The following is a 13,771-nucleotide window of genomic DNA, read 5'->3' on the forward strand; positions in this document are numbered from 1 at the left end:
CAGCGCTTTGAGAAATACATTTATTATATTAAACAAATAAAAATTAAAAAAAATACATTTAATATGAAGCATTTTATGAATTAGTATTGCATATATTTATTATCAAAATACAAATAAAACATTACTAAGAAAACTAGTGAAACATCAAATTCTCAAAACACAAAATACAATACAAATATATATATATATATATATATATATATATATATATATATATATATATATATATATATATATATATATACTGATTTGCTCCCTAAGAAAACTAGTTCTCTCCAGCCGAACGTGACTCCTCGATGGCCATAATTGACTTTCTAACAATGCACAAATCAACTTCTAATTTATCTTCAATTGTCCATCGCATGTATACATATAAGAATAAGAAGAAGAAAAAAATAAAATTAATAAAGGAGTATAATACATATTCATCAATTATAAATTTAAATATATAAGTTAGATGTACAACATGTCACTTATTAATCTCAAATATACAAGTTAGATGTAAGTAACAACACTAGCAAATGATCATTGAAACTTAATAAATAAAAGGTATGCCAAATCATTAACACATATCTTCAAATGATGCAGAAAGAAGTATTAAATAATGGTAAACAATTGACAATCCAACACCCATGATTCTTTGCCGTAAACAATTGAAAGACATAATGTATGCATTTTGTTTATTAGATTTATATGTAAAGGTTTTTTAAACACCCATGACCTCATTACTCAAATGTGTCAAACAACAAAGCTCAAGCTAAATATCATATTATTCCATAATTGTTATAAGTATATGCAAAATTGTACAGGTGGTCCCTTAAAGTTTCGCTATTTTCTCATTGTTTAATACTCCTCACTATAGGTTATATAACAAAATATAGAGCCATGATAGACATTTATGTTGGTTGGACAATGGATCTAAGATCTCAGTTTCACTTTTGAAGCTCAATAAAGTAGCATTCAACGAATTTAATTCACGTGAAGATAATTAGTAAGCTGATCTTAATTAACATACCTAGTGAAGGTGGAGGGGGAGTAAAGTTATCATCAATAATAGACGATTCTCGAGGTTAAGATGGTGGGAAATCTCTGCTTGAACCAGCACTCTGATTCTTTGCCGTATTTTCATAACGCAGAGTCGAATCATTTGTAGATCCAGGCGGTTTGCTGCTCAATGTCTGAAAGAAAACATTGAAATCAATTATAAAAATAATGCTTGCTTAGCCTCAATAGTGGATGCCACTATACCTGTATCATGAAAACTAGTTCCAGTAATTAAAGAAGCTTAAAATTATGAGTGGATCTATTGAAATCTCAAAGATGATTAAAGAAATGATCTTACTTTTCTGAATTGCCCATCCATTGCGCTTCAAAATCTCAGACATGATTATTATATAGTTGGAATAGCTGAGATTTAATTCAAAAACAAAATAAATGTGACTATCTCTAACATCACATATTGAAATATTATTGTTCTAAATTCAAGAAACTCATATCACATAAAAGATGAAAAATGCACAATACCTACAGTTTTGAGAGTTAAATTCAAGAAACTGATATCAAAATTGATTTTATAAATTAATTAAGTGTGTACTTCTCAGATCATGCATCTATAAATTGATTTTTTTTAATCTAAATTTTCTACTTCTTCTCACTCTACATAATCAAGAACACCTTCACTGTTATAAGTTAAATAAATTTCCTATTGAACCTAATCAGAATCTATCTATATCTGTAAATTAAGAGAAATTAAAAGATTAAAGAAAATTCTACCCGTTCCAAGTGCATAGAGCTCAACATCATTGTCAGTCTTCAATTGTTTCTGCATCATTAGTAGAAAAACTAACGAATATACAATGAAAGCTTTACCTTGTTGGCAGGTAACTCAGTTTCTTGTACAAATTTATAGAACTTGCTCTGCTCTGTTGCCTATGCTTACGTGATGATCCACTGCCACGAACTGAATGCAACATTAACCCATTGCAACAAGGTTTATTTTTAGATTTTTCCATTGCAGCAAGAACCCTAAAGGTGCAAATTTCAATTTTGAGTCTCAATCAAAACAGGAAGAAAAAAGTTCATACCTTTTCAGCAAGAACCCTAATCTCGTAAACAATGACGAACAAAACTTCAAGAGCCCACCCGGATTCCCAATTACAAACTCCTGAACAAACCGGCAACCAAATCGCAGAACAACAACAGCAGAATCGCAGAAAGATAGACGGAGAAAAGCAGATCGGAGAAGAAGATGTATCGAAGTCGAACAACATCAGAATCGGCAACCAAATCTTAATTGGGGTTTAGGGTTATGTTGCGGATGAAGGTATAATCGTTGTGCTTTTGCTTCATGAGAACCACCGTATTTGCTTCAATGGCGAGTAGGAAGGTCGATCGAGAGATGAGAGTGAACCTGAATGAAGCGTGTTTCTCTCGTTCTTTTTTCCAGAAAAATTTGGGTTTTCTGTTTTATTTATAAAACTTAAATGGCCTATGAGAGCGCTTTCTGAAAAGCGCTGGTAAAGGCCCCCCTTTAGTAAGCGTATTTTAAAAAGTGTTTTCTAAAAGGGGGGCCTTTACCAGCGCTTTTCAAAAAGCGCTCTCAAAAGGGGGCCTTTACCAGCGCTTTTTAAAAGCGCTCTCGTAGGTCAACTTTACACAGCGCTTTTCCTGTAGTCAATTTCCGTGTTTTTTAGTTCATACTTATGGCAGCGCTTTTAAGAAAAAGCGCTGTCTTAGGGGTGCTGCTAAAAGTCATTTTTGGCGTAGTGAATACCAACTAAATGGGTCTCATTGAGTACAACGAACGTCAGGAGTGCTAATACCTTCCAGTCGCGTAACCGACTCCCAAACCCAATATGGTTGCGAGGACCATTCCCTTTCCTCTGTAGGTTTTAGTCGTCGTTTCCCTTTCTTTTTGGAACAAATAAAAATCAATGGCAACTCTGTTGTAATCCAAGTGTGGGATGTGCTCGGGATTTTTTGCACCTCGACAGTTGGCGACTCTGCTGGAGACTGTTAACTTCCCAAAGGGAGTCAACCTTAGTATGTCTTTGTTCATGTGTTTGCTTTTATTTGCTTTCTTTCTTCTTCTTTTTTCATATTTATATCCTTTATTACTTTCTTATTCAATTGTTGTATATTGCTGTAATTGTTGGATTTTTTTGTCGCGGACATACTGTGAGACAGCTCTCTACCCGAGTTAAGGAGAAAAAATATAAGTTAGGAGTTGGTTGAGTAGTACTGACTTGCGATACATTGGACTCGTTGGGTTGATGCGAGAACCCTACTCAATTGAGATTCCTTGAGAGTATTATTGTCTTACTATCATTCGTTATGACAATGGTATTTTCAACATTGATCTATGATTATGGGAACCTTAGTAGAACCATAATCCTATTGATGTCAGATAAGTGCAAATTACATCTATTTTTGTGTATAAGTTTTGTTGCACTTATCTATTCTTTTTGACAATATCATTTGAATAATCATTGTTTTGTGTGTAAATACATTTACTTTGCGAATAATTGTATTTTTCGTCTAATTGTGTACTATTTGATAGTTTTAATATATTTTTGTAGGTATTTTGTGTGTTTGGAGCCTAGGGAAATAAAGTGTCGAAGGCACGAAATCGATTATGCAGTTTTTGGAGCAATAAAGGAAGATTTCTATTGTCAAGCTCGCTATGAATCCTCTTGAGGAAAGTTCCTCGTTGGCCATACCGTCTGGGAAGAATTGTGATTCAGAGGTTACCTTGATCAACTCAGTTAGCTTGAAGTACAAAGGTCATTTACCTTGATCAAACTAGAGTATGTTACTCTCTACTAAGAAGATTTGAGACGGCAGTTGACTGTTGGGTTATCTATCTCACCATGTGTTGATTTTTGAACTAAAATCCCTCACATGTTAACCTTTTTCTATGATGATAACTTCTTGGTGCGTATTCCTAGCAAGTGTTCACTTTTTCAAAGTGGAGTTCATGTTGTTATCCCTTTAGTGAATTTATATATGTTTAAAGTTTGACTTTGGCTCATCTCCTCAGTCAGTATCTTTTTCTTAATCCTTGTAGAAGGATTTTGTTCCTCTTGTGGCCTCTGTTTATTGTGATTCGCCGAGTATCTGGTGTACTGTGATGTCTTATCATCTCCTAGTATTTTTGTGTTTGTTTTGTCAACATATGCATGACATTCATTCATACATTGTGTATTTGAATAAGAATTCATATTGATCTTGCATTTTCTTGATGTTTTTGATCTAGTCTGTTTGATGTTGTTTATCCCCTAGAGTGTGTGTTCTCTCTCCAACTAAAGTGTCTACCTTAAGCAAAAAGTGTTTATCCTTTCTAATTCCCCATTGAAATCGTTCATCGTGGAAGATTTGTGTTTCAGTACTTCTATTTGATTTATTTTGAATTAAAAAACTAGTGATTTGTGTCCTTACTTGATCTAGTCTTGTTTGACAGTTACTTTCCATTTGTTCATGGATTGAATTTTGGTCGCTGGATGACTCTTGTTGAGATGGTGCACTTATGTTTGCACCCTTGATTTTTGAAAGACAACATTTTGTTGATATACCTTTGTTTGCTCATTCACCTTCAGTAAAAGCTGGTGTTCAGATAAGCCTTTTGTATCTGCATCTTCCAGTAAAAGTTTTATGTTCATATGAAGACATTTCCTACCTTCAGTAAACATCGGTAGTTCACCTTCAATAAACGTTGGTGTATTCTTTTGTTTTCCTACCTTCAGTGAAAAGTCGATAGTTCACCTTTAGTAAAAGTCGGTGTATCCTTTGTATCTACATCTTCAGTGAAAGTCGATGTTTAGATCTTTTCCTACCTTTAGTGAAAGTCAGTAGTTCACCTTCAGTAAAAGTCGGTGTATCCTTTTTGTATCTATATCTCCAATAAAAGTTGATGTTTAGACCTTTTCTTAGCATTTAGATAGTTTGCATCGATTATGTCTCAGTGACTATTCTCCTATTTTTTTTATATCAATTACGACTCGGTGCAGTTTGTTTCTTACCATTCCGTAGTTTGCATCGATTATGCCTCGGTGACTATTGTCATGGTTTTATGACATCGATTATGACTCGATGCAGTTTGTTTCTTACCATTTGGTAGTTTACATCGATTATGCCTCGGTGACTATTGTCTTGGTTTTCTAACATCGATTATGACTCGGTGCATATTGTTTCTTACCATTCGGTAGTTTGCATCGAATATGCCTCGGTGAATATTGTCTTGGTTTTCTGACATCGATTATGACTCAGTGCAGTTTGTTTCTTACCATTCGATAGTTTGTAGAAATTTTGCCTCGGTGAATATTGTCTTGGTTTTTTGACATCCATTACGACTCGGTGCAGTTTATTTCTTACCATTCGGTAGTTTGCATCAATTATGCCTCGGTGACTATTGTCTTGGTTTTCTTACATCGATTATGACCCGATGCAGTTTTTTTTCTTACCTTTCGATAGTTTGCATCGATTATGACTCAGTGATGAGGAGGAGATATCCGTGAGGCACTTCAGGGGTGGGATAATTTCTCAAAGAAGCCAGACCCGGGTAGAAGAAAGTATTGAGAACACTCGCGTTAATAACATTCAATGACTTCATGATTTACCAGCAGAGGAACCAATGTTATTATGGACATAAATGTGTCACAATCAAGGGTTTAATACCATGCCTCATAAAAGGCCAATCTTCAAATGAGAAAGGAAAGCAAGCATTCCGAACTAAAACTGATAAACAAGTGTGACTTCTTCTGGCCAACATCAGAAAAGTCATTAAATATTGTGCACCAGGAACAATTGACGTCCATTGTGTGAAGGACATTGTTGTTTGATATTACAATATGATTGTTATGGTGATAATCATGCAAATAGAAACTCTAAGCAGTAGGCATCTCAAGAACATGGAGGGTTCAATGGAAAAAAAAGCTACTAAATCATGTAGTGATATTATAATTTGCTTCATATTTATTGAAGTTGCTACAAATTTCTAGAGTATTCTTAAATATAATATGTATGAAAATATAGAACATCCTAGAACTATAAGTTGTATGAATAAGGTAGAACAATCTAGATATATAAGTGTATGGCAAATATAGAAGAATCTAGATTTATCATGATAATAACATATCATGAAAACTCTAGAAAGAACTAATGTAATGTAGAAACATTCACCACCATTGAGAGGTGGGTGACTTGAAGCCTATAAATAGGCAATTGCTACATTGTAAACTATCATCCAAGAAATCAATGAAATAGCCTTCTTTCTAAACAACTCTCTAAAACTATCTTTTATCAACTATCAACTAATCAACTACTAACAGTGGCATCAGAGCTACGTTCGGTCATACATTGGACGTAGTTATATTACCTACCTAACATTCCAAAATCCTCCCAACTACTTCAAAAATTTCCTTTGTAATATTAACCCACTTCAAAAACAATTTCTAAGCTATGGATAACACCACTCAATCATCATCTATTTCTGTCCCTATTTTCAATGGTGAAAATTATGATTTCTGGCGTGTTAAAATGGAAACATATTTTTCATCTCAAGATATATGGGACATAGTAGAAGAAGGCTTCACTGTTCCCGCGGATACTTCAACTCTTAATGCAACTCAAGAAAAGGAGTTGAAGAAAAATAAACAGAAAAATTCAAAGGCGTTGTTCACCTTGCAACAAGCCGTGACTGATGCAATTTTTCCAAGAATTATGGGAGCTAAGACTGCCAAAGATGCGTGGAACACATTGAAGGAGGAGTTTCAAGGAAGTGATAAGGTACGTGCTGTTAAACTTCAATCTCTAAGAAGAGATTTTGAACTATTGAAGATGAAGGATTTTGAGACAGTTAAAGATTACTATTCTAAAGTCAAAGAAATAGTTAATCAAATGAGAGCTTTTGGGGATGATATTCTTGACAAGAAAATTGTTGAGAAAATTCTAATTACTATGCCCCCAAAGTTTGACCCAATCGTGACAACGATTGAGGAAACCAAAGATTTGTCCACTCTATCAGTGACAGAACTGGTGGGCTCTCTTGAAGCATATGAGCAAAGATTGAATAGGCATAAAGAAGATACACTTGAAAATGCCTTCCAATCAAAGCTCAAATTTCGGCCCCAAAATAAAGAAGATGAAGGAAAGAAGAGTTATGGAGAGACTTCTAGAAGAAGAGAAGCTTCTAGAAATTTCTTTAAGAACAAGCCAGATAAAAATACTCCGTGCAATATATGCAAAAGACCAGGCCACGCAGAGAAAAATTGTTGGTACCGTAATATGCCACAATGCAACCATTGCAAGAAGTTTGGACACATAGAGAAAAATTGTCGCAACAAAGATAGGCATCAAGCTAATATTGCAGAGGAGCATGATCAAGAACAATGTATGTTCTATGCCACTCAAGACTCAATGAAAGAAAAAGGAGGAAGCTGGTACTTGGATAGTGGATGTAGCAATCACATGGCCAAGGATGAGACTATTTTCAAAAGCATTGACGAGTCTGTCAAAGTGAAAGTCCGACTGGGAAATGGTAGTGTGGTTGAATCAAAAGGAAAAGGCACTGTCATGGTGGAGACTGATAAAGGTACGCGACTCATCCATGATGTCTTACTAGTTCCCAGCCTAAAAGAAAATCTTCTAAGCATTGGTCAAATGATGGAGAGAGGCTATACACTTCACTTTGAAGGAGGTGTATGTAAAATATTAGACAACAAAAATAAAAGGGCCGAGATTGCCCAAGTGAAGATGAATAAGAACAATAGAAGCTTCCCGCTAAATTTAAAATATGCAACTAACATTGCCATGAAAGTACAAGTTGATGATTCATGGCTCTGGCATCGAAGATTTGGCCACTTCAACACACATGCCTTGAAGCAGTTACATGAGAAGAACATGGTGAGAGATCTTCCAAGCATAAAGGACAACAATGAAGTGTGCAAAGGGTGTCTCCTTGGTAAGCAACACCGATTTCCATTTTCAACAAGTGGAGCATGGAGAGCGAAAGACCTGTTGGAGCTGATACATACCGACGTATGTGGACCGATGAGGACGCCATCACATGAGAACAACAGGTACTTTATACTCTTCATTGACGACTTCTCTAGAATGACATGGGTCTATTTCCTAAAAGAAAAATCAGAAGTCTTTGGAGTATTCAAAAAGTTCAAGGCCCTTGCGGAAAATCAAAGTGGAAAACGGATAAAAGTACTAAGAAGTGATCGCGGCAAAGAGTATACCTCTCGCGAGTTTGACAGATTTTGCGCGGATGAAGGCATAGAGCGACAACTTACAGTCGCATATTCACCTCAACAAAATGGTGTGTCCGAGAGAAAGAATCGCACAGTTATGGAGATGGCTAGATCGATGCTCAAGGAGAAGGGAATGCCTAACACATTCTGGGCTGAAGCGGTCTACACTGCTGTTTACATACTCAATAGATGTCCAACTAAGGCAGTACAAGATAAGACTCCAATTGAAGCCTGGAGCGGGAAGAAGCCATCAGCAAAGCACCTAAGGGTCTTTGGATCTATATGCTACATTCATATTCCAGACGTGAAGAGGCATAAGCTTGAAGACAAGACTATACGAGGTATCTTCCTGGGGTATAGCACAATCTCTAAGGGATACCGTGTCTACAACTTGCAAACTAAAAAACTCATCATCAGTCGAGATGTTGAAGTTGATGAGAATGCTTCTTGGAATTGGGATGAAGAAAAAGTGGAGAAGAACATCCTTATACCAGCTCAACTACCTCAAGAAGAACCTGAGGATGAAGAACCTGAGGAAGAAGAATCAGGTGAATCTCTTTCGCCTCCACCACAACAACAAGAACAAGAACTATCATCACCAGAGTCTACTCCAAGACGAGTAAGATCCTTGGTAGACATATATGAAACCTGTAACATGGCCATACTTGAACCTGGAAGTTTTGAAGAAGCGTCAAAGCAGGAAGTATGGGTCAAGGCAATGGAAGAAGAGATAAAGATGATCGAGAAAAACAACACATGGGAGTTAGTAAATCGTCCCCATGGAAAAGATATCATTGGGGTTAAGTGGGTCTATAAGACAAAGCTCAACCCTGATGGCACCATACAGAAACACAAGGCGAGGCTAGTAGCTAAGGGTTACTCACAACAACCTGGGATTGACTACAATGAGACATTTGCACCAGTAGCTCGTCTTGATACCATAAGAGCTCTAATAGCTCTTGCGGCACAAAAAGGATGGAGTATCCATCAACTAGATGTCAAATCTGCCTTCCTTAATGGCGTACTTGAAGAAGAGATCTATGTGGAGCAGCCACGAGGATTCATATCTGAAGGTGAAGAAATCAAAGTGTTAAGACTAAGAAAAGCACTCTACGGTTTGAAGCAAGCACCTCGAGCATGGTATAGCAGAATCGATCAATATTTCATGGATCGAGGATTCAGGAGGAGCAAGAGTGAGCCTACACTTTACATCAAGTCTCAAGGTCAGTACACTCTCTTACTCTCTCTATATGTAGATGACCTTATCTACACGGGAAACAATACTAAGATGATGATGGAGTTCAAAGAAGACATGATGAAGACCTTTGAGATGACCGACCTTGGTTTGATGAGTTACTTCCTCGGTATAGAGGTAAGTCAGAGAAATGAAGGGATATTCATCTCGCAAAAGAAATACACAGAAGGCTTACTTAAGAAATTCAAGATGTACGGTTGCAAACCTGTCGCTACTCCACTCATAAAAAATGAGAAACTACAAAAGAATGATGGAGCACCAGAAGCTGATGCATCCAAATACAGAAGTCTAATTGGAAGTCTCCTATATTTAACAGCTACACGGCCAGATATAATGTATGCTACAAGTCTTTTATCAAGATTCATGCAAAGCCCAAGTCAAATACACTTTGGAGCAGGAAAAAGAATTTTGAGGTATCTTCAAGGAACAAAAGAGTTCGGTATATGGTACACTAACGAATCCAACTCAGGATTACTTGGCTACACCGACAGTGATTGGGCAGGTTCGCTAGATGACATGAAGAGCACCTCTGGCTATGCTTTCTCTCTAGGATCAGGAATATTTTCTTGGGCCTCAAAGAAGCAAGCTACGGTTGCACAATCAACAGCAGAAGCAGAGTACGTGGCAGCTGCTGAAGCAACGAGTCAAGCTATATGGCTTCGCAGGATACTTGAAGACATGGGAGAAAAACAAGATGAGCCTACTAAGATCAACTGTGACAACAAATCAGCAATTGCAATGGCGAAAAATCCAGTGCATCACAGCAGAACAAAACACATAGCAATCAAGTATCACTTTATCAGAGAAGCTGAAGCAACTAAAGAGATCAGACTTGACTACTGCAGGACAGAAGATCAAATTGCAGACATATTCACGAAAGTGTTGCCGAGACCAAGATTTGAAGATCTACGAGCTATGCTAGGAGTCAAAGAAATTTGTATCAAGGAGGAGTATTGAAGTTGCTACAAATTTCTAGAGTATTCTTAAATATAATATGTATGAAAATATAGAACATCCTAGAACTATAAGTTGTATGAATAAGATAGAACAATCTAGATATATAAGTGTATGGCAAATATAGAAGAATCTAGATTTATCATGATAATAACATATCATGAAAACTCTAGAAAGAACTAATGTAATGTAGAAACATTCACCACCATTGAGAGGTGGGTGACTTGAAGCCTATAAATAGGCAATTGCTACATTGTAAACTATCATCCAAGAAATCAATGAAATAGCCTTCTTTCTAAACAACTCTCTAAAACTATCTTTTATCAACTATCAACTAATCAACTACTAATAATATTTTATGACTAACACTAAATCAACGGTCAAAGTTCTTCACATATTTTGTTTATTAATGATCATGTGATTAGTTGGTTTTGATTTGGATCTAATCGTAGATGAATAAGAATTTTATACACAATCTTTAAAGTATAAATCTCTCTTTCCCTTAATTTAATTCATCTAAAACATTATTTTTATCATTCAAAATTTTTATTAATGGCTAAAAATAAAAGTTTACAAGAAAATTATGTGGTTATTGTAAAGATGTTTCCAATGTTTTTTTTTTCTAAGGAAAATTTGTATTCATCTAAACGATCCAAAAGGAAGCCAACTAAGGACATGTGAAGGACATCTTAAAAAGTGAAACAAGTTATAATATCACCAGAAGATTAGGTAGGCTTATAAATGTAACAAGACAATGGTGTGTAAATAATTATAATTGAAACTAAATTATTTGAATAGCTTTTTATTTCTCATGGGCAATTAAATAAATTTTAAATTTATCATTTAAAATATTATATTTGATTGGACAGTTAAATTTAAATTATTATAATATATTTATATTATTGTTAGATATCTCTAACAAAATAAGACAAAAATAATATATATTTGTAAAGGTAAATTTAATTTTTTAAAGACAAAATTTTACAAAATAAATCTTATATTTCTTTGATCAAAGTGGTTTTTAATACAAAAGAGTACATGACTGTGTTGTATTTTAACTAGAGTAAGAATATGGTGTAAAGAATAGCAATCCTTGGCCTATAAATACCCCCTCTTTCTTGGATACTCTTAATCATTCTCATCTCCCAAATATCAATTTCAAAATCAAAATGAAAGAATTATCTCTCTTCGTGTTATTTGTTCTCCTCACTGCTGCCGCTTCCTTTGAGGAGGCGGTTCATCCTGACTGTAGTGGAAAAACTGCGGGTGCACGAATCCTCCCCACGGTGATGCTCCCGTGACTTCCGCTACTGCTGCCGCTTCTGTTGAGGAGGCGATTGTTCATCCCGAATAGAATGGGAAAAACTGTGGGTGTACAAACCCTCCCCGCTGTGATGCTCCCGTGACTTCCGCCGCTGCTTCCGCTTCTGTTGGTTCCGTTGTAGTAAAAAACGGTAATACTAAGTATTACCATTTTTGAAAAATGGTAATGCTCCTGTGAATTCAGCTGAACTTTAATTTGTAACTTGAATGAAATGAATGAATAATATTGCATTTACTAAGTATTATCATTTTTTACTACAACAGAGGCAACAAAAGCGGAATCAGCAGCAAAAATCACCGGAGCATCACAGTGGGGAGGGTTTGTACACCCATAGTTTTTCCCACTGCAGTCGGGATGAACAAGCGCCTCCTCAACAGAAGCGGGAGCAGCAGCGGAAGTCACGGGAGCATCACAGTGGAGAGGATTCGTGCACCCACAGTTTTTTCCACTGCAGTCAGGATGAACTGCCTCCTCAAAGAAAGCGGCAGCAGTGAGGAGAACAAATAACACGAAGAGAGATAATGCTTTCATTTTGATTTTGAAATTGATATTTGGGAGATGAGAATGATTAAGAGTATCCAAGAAAAGGGGGTAATTATAGGCCAAGGATTCTTACACTTAAACTTTACACCATATTCTTACTCTAGTTAAAATACAACACAGTCATGTACTCTTTTGGATTACTTAGTATTATCATTTTTGGTTTTTATGTCCGTGTTGATAGTTGTTTAGTTTTCTGTGAAATAAAGCACTGTGTGCTTGTTGGTATTTATGTTGGTGTCGTTAGTGTTTCGGTTTCTATGTTTTTATTTTCAGCTGAACTTTAATTTGTAACTTGAATGAAATGAATGAATGATATTGCATTTGCTTCTAGTCCATCTTTATTCATTCTACCTTTTCCCACACACATAACACTCTTTTCTCACTCTCAAAATATTGAATTTCTAAAAGCTCAATGTGGGAATCTTGGAGAGTTTGGCATAAAAAACCTATAGTACGTACAACAACAGCTACTAAAAGGTGGAAATTAAAAATTTAATTGGTTGATATGAATATGGGAAAGCCTAATCAAACTATAATTTCACTCGAGAATGTCTTTCGCATGAGGAATGTTCAAAACTATAATGTTTCTTAATGCCTCACCTATGAGAATAAAAACTGAAGATTAAGTAAAATAGCTTACTGAAAGAATGTGTTATAATGGTTATTATGGAGCTTGATACCCAACACACTTTAATTGCACAAATTGAAGCATTAACAAAGAAAGTAACTACAAATTCTAGGTCTCAAGCATATGTTAATCAAGTTCAGACATTGCTATATGATTATTGTGATGATAATGATGCAAATGAAAATACATAGAAGAAGTTCAATATGAATGTAATTTTTTAAGAGGTAATCCTTACTAAAGTACTTACAATCCAGATCCACCAGGTTGCAATGAACCATCTTGGTTAAAAAATATTAGTTAATTAATATAAAATATTAGTTAAAAAATATTTAAATAAAATATTAGTTAATTAATAAGACATAAATTATTTATACTTGAATTTGCAGTTGTTCAAACCCATCCTGAAAATTGTTCTTGAAGAGGTGTCCTTAATCTTACAACCTAGGACTAAAAGAACATCAATATTATTTTTTTAAACCTTAGTATTTGGATAAAGCACTGTATGAATTGGCTAAACCTATTTATCGTTTGTAGTCTGTGAGATTCCAACCTAAGACATTTAATTAGAAGTTGTACAAACCACAAAATACATCTAAAGTCTTATTTTTAAGTTCTCTAATCCATTCTCATTTCATATATAAAAAGAGAGCATAAAGGAAAGTCACCATGCAAAGAAAAAGAGACAGTATATGGCGGAACTTTGGGATTATATGAAGGAATGACGATAGCTAAGCAGTTAAGGTTTGAAATGGTGGAGCTTCAGATTGACTCAATAGTTGTGATGCAAGATGTTCAAGGGAAGAGGAATATACAGC

General features: G+C 35.4%; 1 long non-coding RNA gene across 3 annotated transcripts; it reads right to left on the bottom strand.

The window, feature by feature from the left end:
- Nucleotides 1–251: 251 nt before the first annotated feature.
- Nucleotides 252–2,491, bottom strand: LOC131648306 (uncharacterized). Of its 3 annotated transcripts, none has more exons than XR_009298099.1 (4): nucleotides 2,085–2,491; nucleotides 1,774–1,960; nucleotides 1,016–1,407; nucleotides 252–345 (listed from the first exon to the last, which is right to left on the bottom strand). It is a non-coding gene; the product is annotated as an uncharacterized LOC131648306 (long non-coding RNA). The 3 variants fall into 3 exon arrangements; XR_009298098.1 differs by having other exon boundaries at nucleotides 1,016–1,178; nucleotides 1,343–1,407; nucleotides 1,774–2,491; XR_009298097.1 differs by having other exon boundaries at nucleotides 1,774–2,491.
- Nucleotides 2,492–13,771: the final 11,280 nt, after the last annotated feature.

This window comes from Vicia villosa, linkage group LG2, assembly GCF_029867415.1.
Source record: "Vicia villosa cultivar HV-30 ecotype Madison, WI linkage group LG2, Vvil1.0, whole genome shotgun sequence".
Taxonomy (NCBI): domain Eukaryota; kingdom Viridiplantae; phylum Streptophyta; class Magnoliopsida; order Fabales; family Fabaceae; genus Vicia; species Vicia villosa.